General features: G+C 47.7%; 1 long non-coding RNA gene across 1 annotated transcript; it reads left to right on the top strand.

Moving 5' to 3' along the window:
- The first annotated feature begins 8,302 nt into the window (after positions 1-8,302).
- On the top strand, positions 8,303-21,092 carry LOC146042407 (uncharacterized). The gene is made up of 3 exons (XR_014463874.1): positions 8,303-9,522; positions 11,171-11,373; positions 20,862-21,092. It is a non-coding gene; the product is annotated as an uncharacterized LOC146042407 (long non-coding RNA).
- The last annotated feature ends 445 nt before the right edge of the window (positions 21,093-21,537 follow it).

Raw genomic sequence — 21,537 nt, forward strand, 5'->3', positions numbered from 1 at the left:
CAGTTAGCATGTAACCATGGCGGGTCTTGCTTTATGTCTGTATTAGGAGCATATTTACTAACATCTTTTTCGCAGGTATTCTTCCCAAAATGACTCCCTCAAAAAATAAAGTATTCTCACAACTTCTGTTCTCTTTTGCAAAAGTAGCCCCCCAAAGGCTTGTTCTGAAATATGTGCCGCTGGCACAGGTGCTGTAAAAGTTCCCAACCAACCACTAGTGCATGGTATGGGTCAGGGCCGCCACTAGGAATTGTGGGGCCCAGGACTAGGGTGACCAACTCATCCCTTTAATCCGGGACACATATTAATTACACAGGTTCTGTGGCTGGCTTTGACCTGGTTTTAAACTACTACACCTCAAGACTCCATTTCACCTGGTTTTAAACTGCCACAGAACCTGTGTAATTAATATGTGTCCCGGATTAAAGGGATGAGTTGGTCACCCTAACTGACCTTAAGTCCACCCCCCCAGTACCATTACGGACCTAGCTGTGTCCTCAGTGCTCTGCAGTTTGCACTGTGTATTGTGCGTGCCTGGCTGCAGGGTTGGGGGGGGGGGGGGTGGTAGCACCGTGCCACTGTCACTGTGGGCAGCTGCCCAGGCCCCTCCAAAGACAGGGGCCCGGGACAGCTGTACCCACAGCACCCCCCTGTCGGCGGCCCTGCATGCAGTACCTCACATGTGATGCTCCATTCAGCTGCCAGGAGGCAGGATCGCATGAGATACATTGTATGCAATAGGACCACATACAATGTATATCATGCTATCCTAGCAGCATCCCATGTGAAATAGAACTCCCACCTTTGTAAATCAATCCTCCTCCAATGACTTTTATGAGTGACACATTTCAAAGATGCGGGGTTGTCTCAGTAGGGGGGGTGCAGTAAAGAAAGCCGACAGCCAGAATCCCAATCAGTAAGGCTGCGACCACACATTGAGGGAAATTTACTAAGATGGGAGATCTATTACACATGACATGTTGCGATGGGCAACCAATCAGAATCTACGTCTGATTTATTTAGCACTTTCTAGAAGATAATAGATAGGGGGAAATTTACTAAAGGAAATTAGTAAAAAATAGGTGTATTTGTATCCAGAAATTCTCTTATTTTTGACATTTACCATCCCGAAAATACGGCAATTCGTATTCGTATTGATAGCGCATCAATACAAATACGAATTGCCGTATTTTCGGGATAGTAAATGTCAAAAATAAGTGTATTTCTGGATACAAATACACCTATTTTTTTACAACTTTCCTTTAGTAAATTTCCCCCAAAGTATCTGATTGGTTGCCCATAACATCCTATGTGAAATAGAACTCCCATCTTAGTAAATTTCCCCCATTATGTTTTAGCAGGATGCAGTTGAACAGGATCCTGTTTAGCAGGATGCAGTTTCTTATGTCCATGCATTGCAAGTTAGCAGGATGCAGTGTTAAGCAGGAATAAAAATGAGTAGGGGGTCCCCCTTATTTTCATAACCATCACCAGGCTTTTGGAGTGAACCCTAGTTCCCAAAATACGTGGGACAAAGTGAGTGAGGTTCCCCTGTATTTTAGGGGGTGTAATGCCATAGCCAGGGGACACACTTGACGGAGTACCGTGGCCAAAGCATTACCCATCCCAACTAGTCAGCCCAGGCTGGGAGTTCTTGAGGATGTGGGACCCCATAAATAAAGTGGTCCCGCCTTTTCCAGTGCACCTCCGGCCTGGGCTGAAGCCCAGGGCTATCCCCCTCACTGTTGGGCGGTGATTGCAGGGTTGATAAATGGTTTATTAAAGTAACATTGTCCTTTACAATGGGGCTACAGGTCCCAGCAAGCCTGCCCCACATGCTGGTACTTGGGAGAACCAATGGTACCAGCATGTGAGGTGAGGAATTAAACCAATGTATAAACTGAACTACAAGGTATAGAGATTTGCGAATGTCACAAAAGAAAAAAAAAAAACACACATAGGGGGAAATTTACTAATATGGATTCGTAGGAAAATACGAATTTTTGGAGTGTATTTGTATTTTTGGCATTTACTAAGCCAAAAATACAAATATTCGTATTCATATTGATGGGACATTCGTATTTGTATTTACAAATACGAATGTGTACACCATCGATAGAATACGACAGGAATCACCATTCAAAAGAATGGTGGTTCCTGATTTACAAAAGCAGCCGTATTGAAAATACGGCTGCTATTAGGCGTGAAATGCCCGGCCAAATAGGACAGGAAAATACACCTTATTTTCCTGTCGTATTTGGCTTCAGCCTGCATGGATCAGTCAGATCCGTGCAGGCTTCAGTGCTAAAAAATAGAAAATTAAATAAATAAAAGAAAAAAAAACAGCGTGGGGTCCCCCCCACGGCTGCAACCAGCACCAGGCTCAAGGAGCCAGGGCCGGTAATAAAAAAAAAAAAATCAGGAAACCCCGCAAATAGGGGTTCCCCGATTTTTTACAACCAGCCACAGGCGCCATTGGCTGGGGCTGGTTCCCAAAATACGGGGGACAAAATGACTAGGGGTCCCCCGTATTTTAAGAACCAGCCCCAGGCCAAACCAGCCAGCAGGGTAATGTCACAGCCGGGGGACACTTATGATATAAGGTCCCGTGGCCAAAACATCACCCTACTGACCAGTCAGCCTGGCCAGGGGCCCTGGGGGAGTGGGGACCCCCCCAATGAAGGGGTCCCCCCCCCCCTCCAGGACTTACCTGACCAGGCTGAAGCCTGGTGCTGTCGCCGGTGACCCTGGAACGGTGGTCACCGGGCTGATGGCAGTGTAAAAAAAAAAAAGAATAAACTATTGTCTAATACTGGGAAACTATGAGTCCCAGCAAGCCTCCCCCACAAGCTGGGACTTGGAGAACCACAGTCCCAGCCTGCGGGGCATTGAAGGGCCCGCTGGCACTTGTAGTTCCACAGTATTAAAAATAGTAAAATAAAACACACTGACACACACTTAAAATAAAACTTTAATATATCCAAAGCCCATACATACTGATACTTACCTATCGAGCCCGTAGGTAGTCCTGGTCCTGATGTCCGGTCTCTTGGTCGCTGTACATGTCGACGTCGCTGTCAGTGTCCGGGTCCGACGAAATCCATGATTGGCCGCTAGGCCGCAAGGCGGCCAATAGCGGCATTCAGGGGCGGAGCCGCACATGTACACAGAGTACCGTGCGGCTCAGCTGATCGGCCTGGTTCGGCTTGTCGGTTTGTTATTTTGCAAAGACCCCCTGGACTACGTCGCCCTGGGACAGGTGAGTATGGTTTCCTTCCATAGGTTCCTCCATGGATTTCGTTGGACCCGGACAGCGACGTCGACATGGACAGCGACGGTCGACATGGAGCAGAACGCCGACACAGGACCAAGAGACCGGACATCAGGACCAGGGCTACCTACGGGCTCAAGATAGGTAAGTATCAGTATGTATGGGCTTTGGATGTATTAAAGTTTTATTTTAAGTGTGTGTCAGTGTGTTTTATTTTACTATTTTTAATACTGTTGAACTACAAGTGCCAGCGGGCCCTTTAATGCCCCGTAGGCTGGGACTTGTGGTTCTCCAAGTCCCAGCTTGCGGGGGAGGCTTGCTGGGACTCATAGTTCCCCAGTATTAGACAATAGTTTATTCTTTTTTTTTTTACACTGCCATCAGCTTCAGCCTGGTCAGGTAAGTGCTGGAGGGGGGGGGGGGGGGACCCCTTCATTGGGGGGGTCCCCACTCCCCCAGGGCCCCTGGCCAGGCTGACTGGTCAGTAGGGTGATGTTTTGGCTGCGGGACCTTATATCATAAGTGTCCCCCGGCTGTGACATTACCCTGCTGGCTGGTTTGGCCTGGGGCTGGTTCTTAAAATACGGGGGACCCCTAGTCATTTTGTCCCCCGTATTTTGGGAACCAGCCCCGGCCATGGAGCCTGGGGCTGGTTGTAAAAAAAAAAAAAAAAAAAAATCGGGGAACCCCTATTTGCGGGGTTCCTGATTTTTTATTACCGGGCCCCGGCTCCTTGAGCCTGGTGCTGGTTACAGCTGTGGGGGGGACCCCACGCAGTTTTTTTTTTTATTTATTTATCTATATTTTTTTTACACCTTGTAGCCTGCACGGATCTGACTGATCCGTGCAGACTGCCTGAAACACTCGTATTAGCGGCCGTATATATGTGCCGCTAATACGAATAGTTACACCATCGGAGTGTTACAAAGCAGTCATATCTGACTGCTTTGTAAATGACCCTCCGGAACACGACTTTGCATACGACTGAAACAGTCGTATGCAGTCGTAGGAAGAATGCAAATACGAATTTACGTATTTGCATTCTTAGTAAATTTCCCCCATATTGTCCAGAGTATTTAGGAATCGTCTAAATCAAATGATAATACAGCCGGTATACCGTTATACTCCAGGGTTGCCGACCCTCCCGGAATTTGCGGGAGTCTCCCGAAAATCGGGTCCCCCCTCCCGGCCCCCGGAAGGGTGGGCAACCCTCCCGGAATCAGGGGGACCCCCACTGAGCCCCCCCCCCCCCGATCGCGGCATTTAAATGCCGCAATCCGCGGGTCTCAGAGAAGGGGGCGGAGCTAAAATGGCACAATCGTGTCATTTTAGCCCCGCCCCCTCCATTGAGATAAGTTATTTCGGCTATTTGTCGTAATGGGGGCGGGGCTTAATGATGTCACCTGTAAGCCCCGCCCCCAAACTCGTAATGAAAGAATCCTCTTCGGGCTTCTCCCGGAGAGGATTATATGCAAGTCGGCAACCCTGTTATACTCGCCGTAGAAAAAGTCTGTCTCCATTAATTCCACAAATACATCTATTTCCTACTTTCTAGATTATATTATATATATATTATTTGTCCCAGTAACAAACAAACACAAGGTTTGGAGAAGATGATAAGTTTGGTGTACAAGTAGCTTTTGTTTTATACAGTACCGAGTTCATGAAACAGACACAGTTACAATTTACAGACGTCTTGTGCGCTTTTATTTGACAGTGGATGTTGCCATTCCATTGTTACACATATTAAAATGCTGGGCGAAATGTAATAGGGTGCGATTTTTAGACTAAAAAAAAATCGCACCAAATCGCACCTTTAAAAATCGCATTTTTTGCCGCGAATTCGCATATGTAATGAGATGCGAATTTGTGGCAAAAAAATGCGATTTGCCGCGATTTTGGGCGATTTTAAGTCATGAAAATGTGCGCATTTTCAGTCATGAAAATGTGCGCATTTTCAGTCATGAAAATGTGCGCATTTTCATAAATGCGATTTTGTGCTAAAAAAAAAAAGTTTAAAAAAAAACGGCGTGGGGTCCCCCCTCCTAAGCATAACCAGCCCCGGGCTCAATGAGCCGGTCCTGGTTCCAAAAATACGGGGGACAAAAAATCTGGGGGTCTCCCGTATTTTGAAACCAGCACCGGGCTCCAACAGCCCGCGGTGTCATGCCACAGCCGGGGGACACTTTTTACACAAGGTCCCCCGGCCGTACCATGAGCACCGTGGCTGGTCAGCCTTGGACGGGGTACCTGGAGGAGTGGGGACCCCCCCAATAAAGGGGTCCCCCCCCCAGGCTTCACCCGTCCAGGGCTGAAGCCCGGGGCTGTCACCGGCGTCCGTGGCCAGTGGACGCCGGCCTGATAGGGTTAAATTGATCATACGTTACATTGCTTTATACCGGAGAACTACAAGTGCCAGCAGACCTCCCCCGCATGCTGGGACTTGGAGAACCACAAGTCCCAGCATGCGGGGCATTAATGGGCCCGCTGGGACTTGTAGTCCACCTGTAAAAAGAATGTTTATAAAAAACACACACACAGAGAAGTAAAAGTTTATTACACACACATCCACACACCTCACTTTTACACCAGCGTTACTTACCATTCCTGGATCCAGCGCTGGTCTGGCTGCTTCACAGCCGGCTCCCCCCGCACTGACAGGCAGCGGGGAGAACCGTCTTTCTCCGTTGCCTCTAACAGCTTCTGTAGCGCTGTCCCAGTGCTACAGAGGCTGAGAGCGCGATTGGCCGATACATCTCCATGGAGACGCATAGCTCAGTCCTGATTGGCTGAGCTATGCGTCTCCATGGAGACGCATAGCTCAGCCAATCGCGCTCTCAGCCTCTGTAGCGCTGGAACAGCGCTACAGAAGCTTTTAGAGGCAACGGAGAAAGCCGGTTCTCCCCGCTGCCTGTCAGTGCGGGGGGAGCCGGCTGTGAAGCAGCCAGACCAGCGCTGGATCCAGGAATGGTAAGTAACGCTGGTGTAAAAGTGAGGTGTGTGGATGTGTGTGTAATAAACTTTTACTTCTCTGTGTGTGTGTTTTTTATAAACATTCTTTTTACAGGTGGACTACAAGTCCCAGCGGGCCCATTAATGCCCCGCATGCTGGGACTTGTGGTTCTCCAAGTCCCAGCATGCGGGGGAGGTCTGCTGGCACTTGTAGTTCTCCGGTATAAAGCAATGTAACGTATGATCGATTTAACCCTATCAGGCCGGCGTCCACTGGCCACGGACGCCGGTGACAGCCCCGGGCTTCAGCCCTGGACGGGTGAAGCCTGGGGGGGGGACCCCTTTATTGGGGGGGTCCCCACTCCTCCAGGTACCTCGTCCAAGGCTGACCAGCCACGGTGCTCATGGTACGGCCGGGGGACCTTGTGTAAAAAGTGTCCCCCGGCTGTGGCATGACACCGCGGACTGTTGGAGCCCGGTGCTGGTTTCAAAATACGGGGGACCCCCAGATTTTTTGTCCCCCGTATTTTTGGAACCAGGACCGGCTCATTGAGCCCAGGGCTGGTTATGCTTAGGAGGGGGGACCCCACGCCGTTTTTTTTTTTAATAAAAACACTTTTACACATTTTTATTAACAGGACCATGCACACATCTCAATGATCTGTGCATGGTTCTGTCAAATTCGCCTGTCAGAACCTGGGGCGAAATGTAATAGGGTGCGATTTTTTAGACTAAAAAAAAATCGCACCAAATCGCACCTTTAAAAATCGCATTTTTTGCCGCGAATTCGCATATGTAATGAGATGCGAATTTGCGGCAAAAAAATGCAATTTGCCGCGATTTCGGGCGATTTTTAGTCATGAAAATGTTAATGTTAAATATGATAGGCTTGCCTGAAGAGGGGAGTTTTCAGGGAACGCTTGAAAGTTTGGAGGCTAGTGGAGAGTTTTATTGTGCGTGGAAGGGCAATCCATAGGATGGGAGCAGCCTGATGAAAGTCCTGTAATAGTGAATGGGATCTAGTGATCCGTGCAGAAGAGAGACGCAGATCTTGTGCAGAGCAGAGTGGTCAAGATGGGAGATATTTTGTGATAAGTAGAGAGATATATGCTGGTGCAGTATGGTTAATAGCTTTATATGGGAGTAGCAGTGTTTTATATTGAATACGGTAAGATACAGATAACCAATAGAGGGACTGGCAGAGCGGATCAGCAGACGATGAGCGTCTTGCAAGGAAGATCAGCCTAGCAGCCGCATTTAAAGTGGATTGTAGTGGTGAGAGTCTGTTCTTGGGATGGCCAGACTATTAATAAGTACAGTAAATGCCTTTGGTTGGAGGGATCCAATTACATTCTCTGTCTTGTCCTGGCCTATGTAGAACTGCAGCAGGTGATGTAGTGATGTGTGTTCTGTCATGCAGCAGCCTGGTGCATTTGTGCTGATAATGGCTCCGATTCAGACCTGCTCGCTAGGTTGTAAATAGCCTAGCAAGCAGGTTAACCCGCCCCGCCGAACGCACGTCCCCCCTCAGTTGCCCGTATCCCTTCGCTATGCTGCGAGCAGCTGTGTACATTATACCCCTATCAGACATACTGCAAAATCCCGGGATTTTTCACGTGCACAATCCCGGACTATTTCGCAGACGTATGTCTGAATGGCTCTACCCGGGACTTTAGTCATCTAAAATCCTAGGTCCTGCGCACCTGCAATGGACCCGGGATTTTTTAAAACCCGGGATTGAACCGGGTCTAAAATCCCGGGAAGTATGTCTAAAAGGGGTATTACACATCCTCTCACAAGCTCCTGCACAGCCAAAAGGAAGCCCAGGACTTTTTCGAGTGCACGGTCATCTGTGATTTGGGGGCAGACGCTGATGTCATGTGACGTCAGCCACCCGCCCTGAGCAGGCAGGGGGACTCCTTCATTCCCTGGGGCCCTCCCAGCGTTTCTATGAGCGTGCCCACTGTTTTTGTTGGCATGACTATGAAACGCCGGGTGTCACCCTCGGAACACCCCCTTTCCATTAATCAGACAGCGATCAAAATTTCGCCAGGCACTTGCAATAGGGGTGTGACATGCACATTAGCATTAAGGATCTAATATGGACACAAATCCGTGATTTTGGAGCCATTTAATCTGGCATTTTCCATGTGGCTCCACAGTAGGAAACAATTAGCAGCCATATTGGGCACAGTATAAATATAGACCCCTTGGCAGCAATAAGACCACCTTTGAAAAAGCCAGTTGAACTGGCAAAATACGTCAGCTTTGCCACAGACCAGCCTCTCCTTGGTACACGCCAGCACACTGAACCTATTCATAGCTAATCCAATACCCATCCCAGACCAGACCCAACAATCTCATCCATAGGATCCTCTTATTACCCATCCATTTGGGCTTCAAGATCTCCCTCTGTTTCAAGCAAAATCTCCACTCCAGGAAACTCCTTACCTACAACCAGCACCCAGCGAGTGAGGATCTACTAATAGTGAGTGACTGAGGTTCACATTTGAGGGACTTGTTAACACGGTTGGAGATCAACATAGGAACGGGACTTTGGTATTTTTATCCACTTTTCATTGTGAGAGACTGGATCCCCATATACTTCATCCTAGCCAAGTGCCACACAACTGCTGCTATCAATAATGCCTTTTAAATGTTAATTTTTAGGATATTTTTTATTGTGTTAGTACTATGAAATAAATTAATGTTTTTTTATTAATATCCCATGGTATTGAATTTAATTTATCCCTCCTCAAAGTAGCGCTGTGTCAATCTATTTGCCTTCCTTTCTTTAGTGGGATTGACTAGCCCACTTTTCACAGCAGCTGGGAACTTGACCGATACCAGCGCCTGTTTTTTTCCCCCTAAGGGAAATTTGTTGACATGCGCAATAGCGCCTATGCGCAGACCACCACCATCAACAGAGGGGCCGAATTTGCTGCCCTAGGAGTGCAAGTGTGTGAAGTATGATGTCAACGAGTTATCTGGAACTTCCTGACAAACCATATTCAGAATGGATCACAAACTGCAACTCAATTCCTTGCATGTTGGGAGCCGCCCAGCAATGCCCAGTGCCTCCCCCAATGCGATTACAAAATAGTTGCAGCACCTGACACACATGATTGTGAAATGTCCCAGCTCATTTTCTGGTAATATGCTCGGTAGCTAAACTTGTCTTTTCTTTATAGGAAATACAAAACTTTGATGAAGTTGCAATGCCAATCAATCAAGAAACACATAGAAGCCAATCATTCTCCTGCAATCCCAACGCTGGCAGTTTAACCCCCACATTAAAGGTAATACCGTTACACTGATAAACAAATACACACTGATACTAACAAGTCACATGATGCTCTGTGACCAGGGATACTTAGAACCACTGCTGATTACCCTCAGCCAATGACAGCCCTCCCAGGAGGTTATGTTCCACTAACCAGCTGCTATCATGCCACTATCGGCTATCCTTTCTCTCCAACTTCGGTTTCCCGCATCTATTGCTACCAGCTGATCGCTGCTAGTAGAGGTTTTTCAACAGGCAGCAGGTGTCTCATCTGTATACAGTAGCAACCATTACCTGAGTTTCTGTGACTCACCACAGTACTAATTCCTGAGTTATTTCTGGCATTCCAAGATCCCGATATGAGTCATAACCTCAGCCGGCGTACTCCGGTTTAGCGGTAGGTACTTCCAGCAGAGGGCCGCGTTCTGCTGTCTGGACGCAGATAAGTGCATACCTCCTTGGCGGTGGGGGTCCCAGATAAACACCGACGGGCAGTTAGACTCGCTTGGAAGTTCAGCCATCTCCCACATTAACCAGTATAAAAAGCACCGTCACTATATTCGTCTAGCCCAGTGGTTCTCAACCTCGATCCTCAGGACCCCCACACAGTTCATGTTTTCCAGGTCACCTGTGCATTTTTTGGGTACTTGTGTATTATCACGGCGCCCATCGCATTGCATACCATAAGGCATACGATGGTATGTGATGCGATACAATGTTAGCAGATGTTATACAATTTCAAATTGTATTCCATTGAATTGTATGCCAATGGGTGTTTTCAATGTTAAATGTGCCCCCTATAAGATAAATAATTGTATAAGCACCGTAATAGGTGCTTACAATGTTAAAAGCACCCCCACGCCACCCGTGCCATCAAGGTACGCGTCCTCCGACCTTTTCATACCCCCACTATCCACGTCGGCGTGGAGTTGAACTTATATAGTGTGGCGAGCGCAGCGAGTCACCGAGCCCGAAGCGTGGCGAGCGCAGCGAGCCCCGCGAAGGGACGCGTTCTACATGTGAAGTAATGAGCTGCGCTCGCCACGCATCGGGCTCAGTAGCTCGCTGTGCTCGCCACACTATATAAAATCAACTCCATGCCGAGGTGGATAGTGGGGGTATGAAAAGGTCGGAGGACGCGTACCGCCGCCCCTCGAATGATTTTTCGCCAGTTCGCAGATAAAAGTCTGTCTGATCCGACTTTTATCTGGGCCAGAGATGGCTGAACAGGGGGCATCGTTATCAGCCACCCGCCCCATGCAGTCTTTGCCATGTCTGCGTTCACATGGGGAAGACCACCGGTTTCCTGGGTGCAACCCGCTGTTTTTGTGGGTGCGCCCAAGAAATGCTGGGCGTCCCCATGCCTACTGCCCGTCCCCCTCTGGGCCTCCGCTCTGCACAGCGTATATTCACATCGGTCCCTGCAGCGAATTTGCTGTGGGCAGAATGAACCTGAATCACCCCCTATGTCCTCCTTCCAATAGCACACATGGATGAAAGGGAGCACAGGGTTTGGAGCCCTATATTTCCAGTAAAGCTGGAGAGGTTTTAGTGTTACGAAGTTTTGAATACATTGGAATCTACCTGTGAGCATGCTGAAGTAACTGCTGAGATTCTGTGATGTTGTGTAACCCTGGAAATTGTGTCATTATTGTGTCTTGTAGAAGAAAAAAATTGGTGAGATACCGACGCGGGTTATCAGTGTCCCTAACTTGGCGGCTTATGAGAAATCTCTTCCAAATAACAGCTTGGCTCCCAGGAAACCTATAAATCCAGTCAAAAATTCTCCAAGCTTGGACCACAGCGTCAAGCCCGGTTACCCCTTCCGACAACCTGTGCAGCTCTTAGATATCATACGGCCTAATAGGTAATGTGTTCATTTACTTCTGTACACACCAGTTCTTTCCTTTTTGGATCTTATTAAGACCATGGCCTGATACTGTGTCTTTGCTTTATCGGACATGAAAGGGTTTGCATTTCAGTGTTCTTCAGTTTACATCAATGGGCAATCCGGGAAATATTTTGCAGATATAATGATGATGATGTTAAAAATCACAATTGGTAACTAAATATATTTGCAGATAATCAATTCCAGTTTAACACCTCCCAACCATCTCGATTTTACCCCGCTTTTCAGGCATCATCCGAGATTTGGGGCTAAACCAAGTGTGCCAAAATAACTTCATATACCGAGAGCCTAGTGATCATGGGGGTTATTCTGGTTCACTCCTTCTGGCAAATTCCTTCTTATATGGACATAACCATGCTGCACTGCAGGGCGGCAGATGTAACATGTGCAGAGAGAGTTAAAATTAGGTGAGTTATTTTGTTTCTGTGCAGGGTAAATACTGGCTGCTTTATTTCTACACTGCAATATAAATCTCACTTTGAAGTAAAACCCCACCCAAATCGAAGTCTCTCTGCACAAGTTACATCTGCCCCACCTGCAGTGCACATGGTTTTGTCCATTTGAGAAGGAATTTGACAGAAGGAGTGAACCAGAATAACCCCCTATGTCTTCTTGTACATGTGTGCGCCATCGGTGCACACTTGGAGCCCCAAGACAGGATTTTGCATTGTTGGGAAGTATGCCATTTGACATATTTGTAAAACAGAGATACAGGTATACATTACCAATTGGAATAATAATTGTATTTATATATGGTTGCCCTTTTCTCTAAACAGAATCGAGCCATAAACATGCAGAGTGCATTTTTTTCTTACTGGTACTAGATGTAACTGCCAGTTGTAGTAGCCAACATCTATACTTATTTTGCAGATAATGGGCCAGATGTATTAAGCTTTAAAAAGTGATAATGTGGAGAGTGATAAACAGCCAGTCGATCAGCTCCTGCCCGTCATTTTTCAAACCCAGCCTGCAACATGGCATGTAGGAGCTGAATGGCTGGCTGTTTATCACTCTCCATTTTGTCACTTTTGAAGCTAAGTGCATCTGGCCCTATGTCCATTCTTACACATTGGAGGGAATATGTATCAAACCTATGAGAAATAGTGGTGCAGTTGCCCACCATGATACGATGAAGGTCAGCACTATGGCAGAATTGCCACCTCACAGAAAGACACCAGCACTGCATGTGAAGAGTTTTGGAGACTGCATCAGTTATTCTTTTTTTTTTGCAATCAATTTTTATTAAGAAAAATGGAAAACAAGCAAACATCAAATGAACATCAACTAAGCGTTACAATAGTAGCTCTCATCATATTACAGAGTTATGTAGCCCAATACAATGTGTGGCAGACCTCTGTTCCAGACTTGAAGCATTCGTTATAGACAATCCCTTGCATTTCTGTGGAACTAAATGGAGGATCAGTCTAGATAACATCAATACCACCAACTACGCCACCATGACTAGATGGGCGTTGTGACAATTAGAAAAACATGGGAGAAGGTAAAAGAGTTGCATGTTAACCGGCTCATGTAAAAAGTAGAGAATATAGAAAAGGGAAGTCGGGGATGAAAGGAAGAAGGTAAGGGGGGGGGGTGGAGGGAGGAAGAGTGATGAGGGGGGTTTACGGGGTCTGTCTAGGGGACACATATTGGCAAGGAGTTACCTCCTTGTAGCAGCTTAGAGTATTCCTGGGACTCTTTGAAGGTGAGCCAGCTCAACCAAGTGGTAGCGAAAGTCTGCGTGGTATCCCTCAGAAAAGAGGTTAAGTCCTCCATAGTCATATAGAGGTTGACTCTGCCGAGCCAGCGGGATATGGGGGGGGGGGGGGGGGGGTATCTGGAGATCTCCAGTAACATGGGATCACCGCTCTCACCGCATTTAATAAGTGCCTGATCAGGGACTTTTTAAAGCTAGAAATTGGTAGGTCTATAAGGTTAAATAGCCAGAGTTCCGGGCAGAAGGGCAGGGAGGCATTGGTTATTTTTTCTGTCAGGTTGTGAATCGAGCGCCAGTAGGATTGGATGGCTGGACAGGACCACCAGATGTGTATGTGCCTGATGATTGGTTGCATCGCCAGCAGAGGTTCGGCAACGATCTATTCATCTGATGGAGGGTCTGCGGGCATCTGTACCAGCGTGAGAGAATCTTGTATTGTGTTTCTAGGGTCTGTATTGAGGATGAGGCGGCGAAGATATACTTACAAAATTTTGACCACTGGTCCTCTGACAGCTCCCTAGCTAGTTCTTTATTCCAGGCTACTGAGTATGCTGGTATATCTGCCGCTCGATTACTTAGGCAGACCTGATACAACTGAGAAATCAAATGTCTTGGAGGTTCCTGGGAGAGGATCAACGATTCAAACAGCATAGGTTCCCATCCCTGAGTCCTTTTGGGGAGGGAGGAGACATAATGTCTGATCTGGAGATAAAGCCAGAAAAGATTCGCCGGTAGACCGGTTTCAGCGCGCAGGTCTGGGAAGGATCTCAGTCCCGCTTTGTCTACTATCTGTCCTAGGTAGGAGATATCTGTTGAGTAACGTGCGGGGAGGGTCCGAAGGGCCTCTCCTGGTGGGAATTCTGGGTTGTTAATCAAAGGAGTCAAAAGCGATGTACCTGTTTTAAAAAAGGGAAAGCTCTTATAATTGCGCCAGCACTGGATTGTTGGGGTCAGCGTAGGGTGGTGCAGCATGGGAGATTTCCTAAACCAGGGTATCACTCTCGGCGATATGCCCACTGCGTGCCCCTCAATGGCGGGCCATTGTTTAAGCTGAAAAGGCCTTGACATTTCTATGATCCTAGAAAGGTGCACTGAGTGGTAATAGCTGAGGAAGTGGGGTAATTGGACACCACCCCTTTCCCGGTTTTGTATAAGAATTTTTTGGGAGATTCGCGGCCTAGAGTTACCCCATATGAATTTCCCAACCGCGCTTTGTAACTCCTTAAAGAAAGAAAGCGGGATCGCGATCGGTAGAGTCTGCAGTAAGTATAATACTTTAGGGAGGATATTCATCTTGACAGTGTTCACTCTGCCCAGCCAAGACAGTTTGAGGGGCGACCATTTTGCAAAATCTTTTTATATTATTCAAAAGTGGGAGAAAGTTGAGTTGAAAGAGCTTGGCGTTGTTTTTAGATAGCCAGGTGCCCAGATATTTAATATGGTCGTCTTGCCAGTGAAACGGGAACGTTTTTTTAATCCCCTCAACTACGTTGGATGGTGTCGAGATGTTCAGTGCCACTGATTTTGTATAGTTAATTTTGAAGTTTGATAGGCGAGCGAATCTCTCAAATTCTAACATCAAGGAGGGCATTGAAGTGATTGGGTCTGTTATTGCTGCCAGGAGATCATCGGCATATAAGGTCAACTTTTGCTCTGTTTTCCCTATCTTAATGCCCCTAATATCTTGGTTTATTCTAATCGCTCGCGCTACAGCCTCCATGCATAGGACAAAGATTAAGGGCGAGAGAGGGCAACCCTGTCGCGTGCCGTTTCTAATCTTAAACCAGTCAGAAAGCGCCCCATTCACTCTCACCCGTGCAGAGGGGAAGCTATATAATGCCAGGATGCGATGGTAGCAGTTTGGGCCTATTCCAATGTGTTTGAGCACAGCCTCCATGAATGACCAGTCTATCCTGTCAAAGGCCTTTTCTGCGTCCGTTGACAGGAAGATCGCGTGTGCTCCTTGGGACCTCATGAAATGTATTAGGTCTATTGCCTTTGTCGTATTGTCCTTGGCCTCCCTTCCCGCCACAAAGCCCACTTGGTCTCCATGTATCAGTCCGGGGAGGAGGGAGCCTAAGCGCAGCGCGATAAGTTTAGCATAAAGTTTTAGATCAGTATTTAAAAGTGAGATTGGCCTATAGCTAGCACATTGGCCGGGATCTTTCCCCTCTTTAGGGATTATCGAAATGTGAGCTTCTAGGCTCTGGGAAGTGAAGCGAGTGTCTTTTGTGACTGAGTTACAGGCTTTTAAAAAGAGGGGCATTAAAAGACAGCGGAATGATTTGTAATAGTTTATTGTGAAGCCGTCTGGGCCAGGGCTCTTTCCAGAGGGGGTGTTCTTAAGGGCCTTTTCCAACTCTTCTATTGTGAAGGGTTGGTCAAGCCATTGCATGTCTGTTTCCGAGATCCGTGGGAGGCGAACTGATGTCAGATAATCATCAATCTTTCGTTTGAGATTGAGATCCTCTGCTTGGGAGGCGACTTCCCTTAGGTTGTATAGCCAAGTATAGTAATCCTCAAAGGCCTTCGCGATCTGTGGGAAATTATGAACCTTTTTACCCGAGCGGTCTGTAATAGTATGGACGTATGCTTGGGCTTTTTGGGACCTAAGTGCTTTCGCAAGCATTGTGCTAGATTTATTACCCCATAAGTAGAACTTGTGTCTGCACTTACGGAGTTCCTGTTTAGTTTTGTCTCTCAGCAACTGGTTAAGGGAAGATCTAGCCTGAGTCAGTTCGCTTAGCGTATCTGGTGAAAGTAGGGTCTTATGGGTTAGTTCAAGGGTCTTAATTCGCTCCAGTAACTTTGACTTCTTAGCTTCCTTTTCTTTTTTTATCATGGTCCCCAATTGTATGCATTTCCCCCTGATCACACACTTGTGTGCCTCCCAGACGGAGATTGAGGAGGCTAGTTCATTATCGTTATGTGAGATATAGTCGGAAATAGCAGATTCTAGTTCCTTCTTCGCCCTGACGTCTGAGAGTAGTAACTCATTGAAACGCCAGGACCATCCCCTGGGAGGGGCAAGGGGCATCTGGATCTTAATACTAATAGGGGAATGGTCGGACCATGTTATATGACCCACTTCGCTATCAGTGAAGTGTTGAAGGTGAAGGTGGTCAACTAGGAAGTAGTCAATTCGAGAGTAGACTGAGTGGGAGTGAGAAAAGAATGTGTAGTCTTTAACCGACGGGTGGTGCACTCTCCACACATCTACCAGCTGGTACTCATGGAGGAGCTGTTTGACCTTCCGATGATCTCGTGTACGTAGGGATTTAGGAGGGGGGTTACAGTCTATTAGAGGATCTAGTGTCCAATTAAAATCTCCTCCGAGAATGAGTCACCCTTCTCTTAACGGTTCTATGAGCCGGAGGACTTTGCTAAAAAATTGTCGCTGTTGGGTATTGGGGAAATAAATATTTACCAATGTGTATTTCTGGGAAAAGAGTGTGAGTTTGAGCACTTGACATCTCCCTTCAATTAAGTCGTGGTGCGAGACATCCGTTGGGTGTAGATGGCGGGATAGTAGTATAGCTACTCCCAAGGTCTTACTTGTGGGGTTGTTGCTGGTGAGTGACAGGGTAGAAGTGGTTGAGGAGTTTGGGCGCCATACCTTTTTTAAAATGGGTTTCTTGGATAAAGGCCACATCGACCTTTCTAGCCCTGAGCTCTCTGAGTAAGGAGGACCTCTTTTCTGGGATGTTCAAACCTTTTACATTTAAGGAGAGGAGGTTAAGCGTTGGTGTGTTAGATGTCATGTCAGGTGAGTGGCGAGTGGTGGAACATCGTGGGGAGACCCAGCCCTTGTGTCCCAGTGCTTAAAGAGGACAAGGTCCCCAGACAGAAGGTAGATGGAAGGAATTGAAGGGGGGGGGAGAGGAAGACACACATGAAAGACAATCAACATTACTTGCTATGAAAACATTTGAAATTAACTCAAAGATGATATATATACGAATAACATAACCACCGGCGGGGACAGCGATGTCGTGTGTTGACATCCCTCTCCTGCACTTATGTGGTTCACCCTAACTGGGGCACGTGTCCACCGTGTCCCACATACTATATGTATTAACGTATTACTCGAAGGCTTTGATCCGGTCGGCTACTGTGGAAATCAGCATTAGGGTTAGGGAGACAAGCTGAAAATGGCGGTAAATTGTTTTGGTTCAATCAACTTATGAGGAGCCCTCTAAGGGCATCCGTTTCAGGAGGACCATCCCTAGACCTGGGATGATGGTGTACTGCGTCTCTGTGCGGGGAATTCGGGGGGGGACCACCCATTGCAGGGGGGGGGGGGGGAGGCCTAGTGTAGAACCGTCCAATCTTTTGGGGTGACATCAATATTACCAATGTGTCTGATAGCCCTTACAAGTCTCCCCCAATTAAATTACTGTAGCCTTGCCTGGGCCCACGAGGGGATCCCTCCCTGCTAGGTGAGATTCCATGTTATAGAAAGAAAAGGAAACTTTAACAGACAGTCATATTATCAAACAATTTATCAACAGGAGTTCTTACGGTCTCGGTCCCACCGTTGTCCCTTCTCCAATGAAGCAAACCTTCTGTACAGTTTAGTCCTCAGGTTATAGCGTCCCGGTTTGCTGGGCTGCTGGTAGGAGCCCCTCTGGTGTCTCTACCCACCACTGTCCAAGGTTGATCATGTAGTGGCAGGGGGGGGGGATCCAGTCTGGTCGTCATCTGTGTCCACTCGGTCAGGTGTGGCTTGGGGATGTTGAGGGTCAAGCAGAAGGACTCTAAGTCGGCAGGGTCCTGTAGAGTAGCTTGCCTACCTTCATGTGACGCCTGGATACTGAGTGGGAAGCCCCACCTGAATCTGATCTGTTTGTGTTTCAAGAGATCTGTGAGGGGTTTCAGCATGCGTCTTTGCTGGAGCGTGGACCAAGAGAGGTCTGGGAAGATGTTTATCTTATCGCCGTTGAATTCGATAGCTTCCAGCTTTCTTGATTTAAGCAGGATGGCCTCTCGATCCCTATGATAATGTAGCCTGCAGATTACATCTCGTGGCTTCTCTGATTGTAAGCCCCGAGGTCTCAAGGCCCGGTGTGCACGATCAAACAGAATGCTGGAGTCTGGCTCTGCCTCCAGTATCTCGTTGAAGATCTTTGTTAGGGCGTCAGGCTAGGCCCTTGAATGTCTTCAGAGAGTCCCCGAACCCGAAGATTATTCCTCCTCCCTCTGTTGTCAATATCGTCTATCCGACGTTGGAGAAGTTTTAGTTCCTGGGCGTGAACCGCCGTAACCTCCCGCAGATCTTGAAAGGTCTCCAGTGTATCTGTACGGTCTTCCAAAGTTGCGGCCCTATGTGAAGTCTGGGTAAGGTCTGCTTGGATAGCAGATACTTCCTGCTTGATTGATTCTCGCAGGGATTGTTCCAGATCCACAAAGTCTTTTTTGGATGGGAGGTCCGCTTTTGTGGGTAGGGTGCGGAGATAGGATAAGACCTCCGACAGGGTCACTTCGGCATTCTGGGGGGGATGTGGACCTGGAGAGGAATCCATTTGGAACGGGTCTCTCGGTGATCGGGAACTCTCCGGGGGAGGCAACGAGTCCTCTGTGTGCAGGTCGAGGTTTGGAGTGAGATATCTGAAAATATTTGTTCTGTGCTGGCTCTCGCCTTGACTTTTCGGCACCGGTGTCTGAGAGCTTCGTCTCATTTTCCCCATGTGTAGATAGTGTACCATGGTCCCTAAGGATGGGCATCCTCAGTGAATTAGCAGCTTGTCTAATTGTCTCAGGTGTTAGCCAAAAGGGTGTGGGAGGCAGTGTCAACACCACCCCATATTGAGCGGGTGGCTAGGGGGTCATGGCCTGTCCGTCAGATGATTAAAATCTCATTAATACAGTTGGAGATCAGGGACGGCGAAGTGGGCAATTGTCCGTGCCCTGTGTACGTTTCTCAGGGCCGCTCAGTAGAGCAAGGTTTGTTAGTCAGGGGAATCTGCCCTTGGCAAAACAATCACTCAGTGCACCCTTAGAGTCTCTGTGCTTAAAGAGTTCTCTAACGTCCGGGTCACCTGTCCACCACTGGCCCCGGCTGTTCTATTTTCATGAATGTATACAGCGAGGCAGGATATCGAGACCTGTGACCTCTATCAGGTGGAATATGCAAAACTGTCTGAGAGCTGATGGAATGAGTGAGACTGCAATTTTACAGTTCGGCCACAAGATGGAGCCTTTGGGCTGTGTTTGCCCCAGATTGAGTGGAATAGCAGATACTTATCTGATCCCTGTGTATGGAAAGGAATTATTCCTTTAATGGCAGGCTTATTAGCTGGTTTCTTTGTTGTGCTGCAACTACTGCGTCTAGACCCAGTGTGAGGGTCAGTTGTTATCAACGCTGCTCCTGACCCCAGGCCTGATTTAGATGGCAGGCTGACTAATTATCTTGCTTATGGCCTGACAATGTCCAATATCCTGTGGTGTGGGGTCTGCAGCAGCCAGGGAAAGGAATGACAGTTTGCCACTTGCTGCCACCCCTCTTATCTAGCCTCAGGGGTCCCTAGCAGTGGAGGTATTGGCCGACCTCTCAGGACAAATAGCTGGAACCCTCCAGGCCGGGGGGAGCGGGGGGGGGGGGGGGTCCAGGTAGGCGGGAGGAATGTGGAGGAGGATAGATGCCCTCTGGGCCGGGTGTGTGGCGGGTTGATGCCCGTGTAGTTTAGAGGGTCACCTGGTCAGTGCTGGGCGCACCGGGTGTCTCCGTGCGGCTGGCGTCCTCCCCTCGCCTGACCCGGCGTGCGGCGGTGGCTGGCGCTGTGTCTTTTATGGCGGCCTCGACGTCTGCCTCGTGGGGGGGTGCGCTGTTTCACCACTCTCCGCGGTCTCTGGCTCTTTCACGATGGTCGCCGGAGGGGTGACCAGGAGACCTAGCGGTCGCTGTTATCCCGCTGTCTGTCACCTCGGGAGCTACGTGAGTGCCCCCTCCCCGGCGTCTGTCCCGGAATCGAGTCCCAGGCTTCTGTGGGCGGCCAGGCCGCAACCCGCAGGAGTGCTGGAGGCCCTCCCCGGCTCCCACGGTCACTCTCTCAGGCGAGGGGGTCCGGGCAGCTCAACTGCAGGCCCTTTGGGGCAGAGAATTAAGTGCTGGGCAGCTGAATTACCCCGTGCAGCCAGAGCCCTGTTGGAGCTCGTCCGCTCGGTATGGCGTCCAGGCCACGCCTCCAGTGTCAGTTATTCTATCAAAATATAATTATGTAAGCACTAGAGGTGCTGTTTTGGCATCAAATAAAATGGTCATGGATGTCAGATTTAAAAAAAGAAAATACGTTTAACCCTTTGAGTGCCAGATGATAGAGATCTTCAAAATATCCGCTAAATATGCCATCGCCACTCACAGCGACTGCTATTTTAGTATAAACAAATACAAATGCAGCCAAGTCAATTAATTGAAGGGTAGTTAAATATTGCATCCAAAAATAGAACAGTCGCTGTGAGAGGCGCTGGCATTTTTAATGTATATTTTGAGGATCTCTCACAGCGAAGTTGGCACTGAAAGGGCTTAATAAAAAGGTTTGCTTGGCAATTTTCAGACCTATTTTGACAAATTGACCTGGCACTCAAAGGGTTAAGATGACATGTATGAAAAAAAATCTCCAAAAATGTAATTCGCCTATGCCTGTGCTATATCTATATGCAGTTCTGCAGATTATATAGTTAATAAATATAAATATAGGGTATTAATGGCGTTGGTGATTGTTGTTTGCAGGCGGAATCCGGGCAGCGTACCATCCAAGACGGAAACAAGAGAACAGGAGTCCAAACGCCCTGAATGGTTTACAAAGTACTTTTCATTCTGAGAAAAGTAGAACGACCAAAACTCCATGCGCTCATTTCACTGTCATATGTGTTGTAAAGTTTTTTTTATTCTTAAAATATTGTTGTGAGCTTTTTTCATGATCTCAAATCAATTCTTGCTAATAAAATCAGATGAAGGCGAGGAGTAGCGTTTATTTCATACACTCAAGGGTCTGCAAGCGCAAGGAGGTTATTTAGTAGGGATCTCAAAAGCAAAATCATTCTCTAATGTGCAAACCCGTGTGTGCTGCAGGTGGGGCAGATGTAACATGTACAGGGAGAGTTATGTGCGTACATGCTGCAATTCAGGCTAATGGAAAAATTTGACTATCCTATTTTGGCTGCGATTTTGGCCAACTGCACTTGTGATTTTGACTATCTTGCTATTTGGCTCTATGCCGAATACATTGTACAGGTGATATAGTTAAAATCGACTCGCCTGCACACTGTGATACTGATCTCTTGCGATACTGATACCGGGGCCGAGCATCCGCATCTCATGCAGGCTGAACACTGCAATTTTGGCTAATTCTCTATCCTATTTCTACCCTATTTTGACTATATAGTCAAAATTGTTGCCAAAATCG

The sequence above is a fragment of the Crinia signifera genome, chromosome 1, assembly GCF_055691185.1.
Source record: "Crinia signifera chromosome 1, ASM5569118v1, whole genome shotgun sequence".
NCBI classification, from domain to species: Eukaryota; Metazoa; Chordata; class Amphibia; order Anura; family Myobatrachidae; genus Crinia; species Crinia signifera.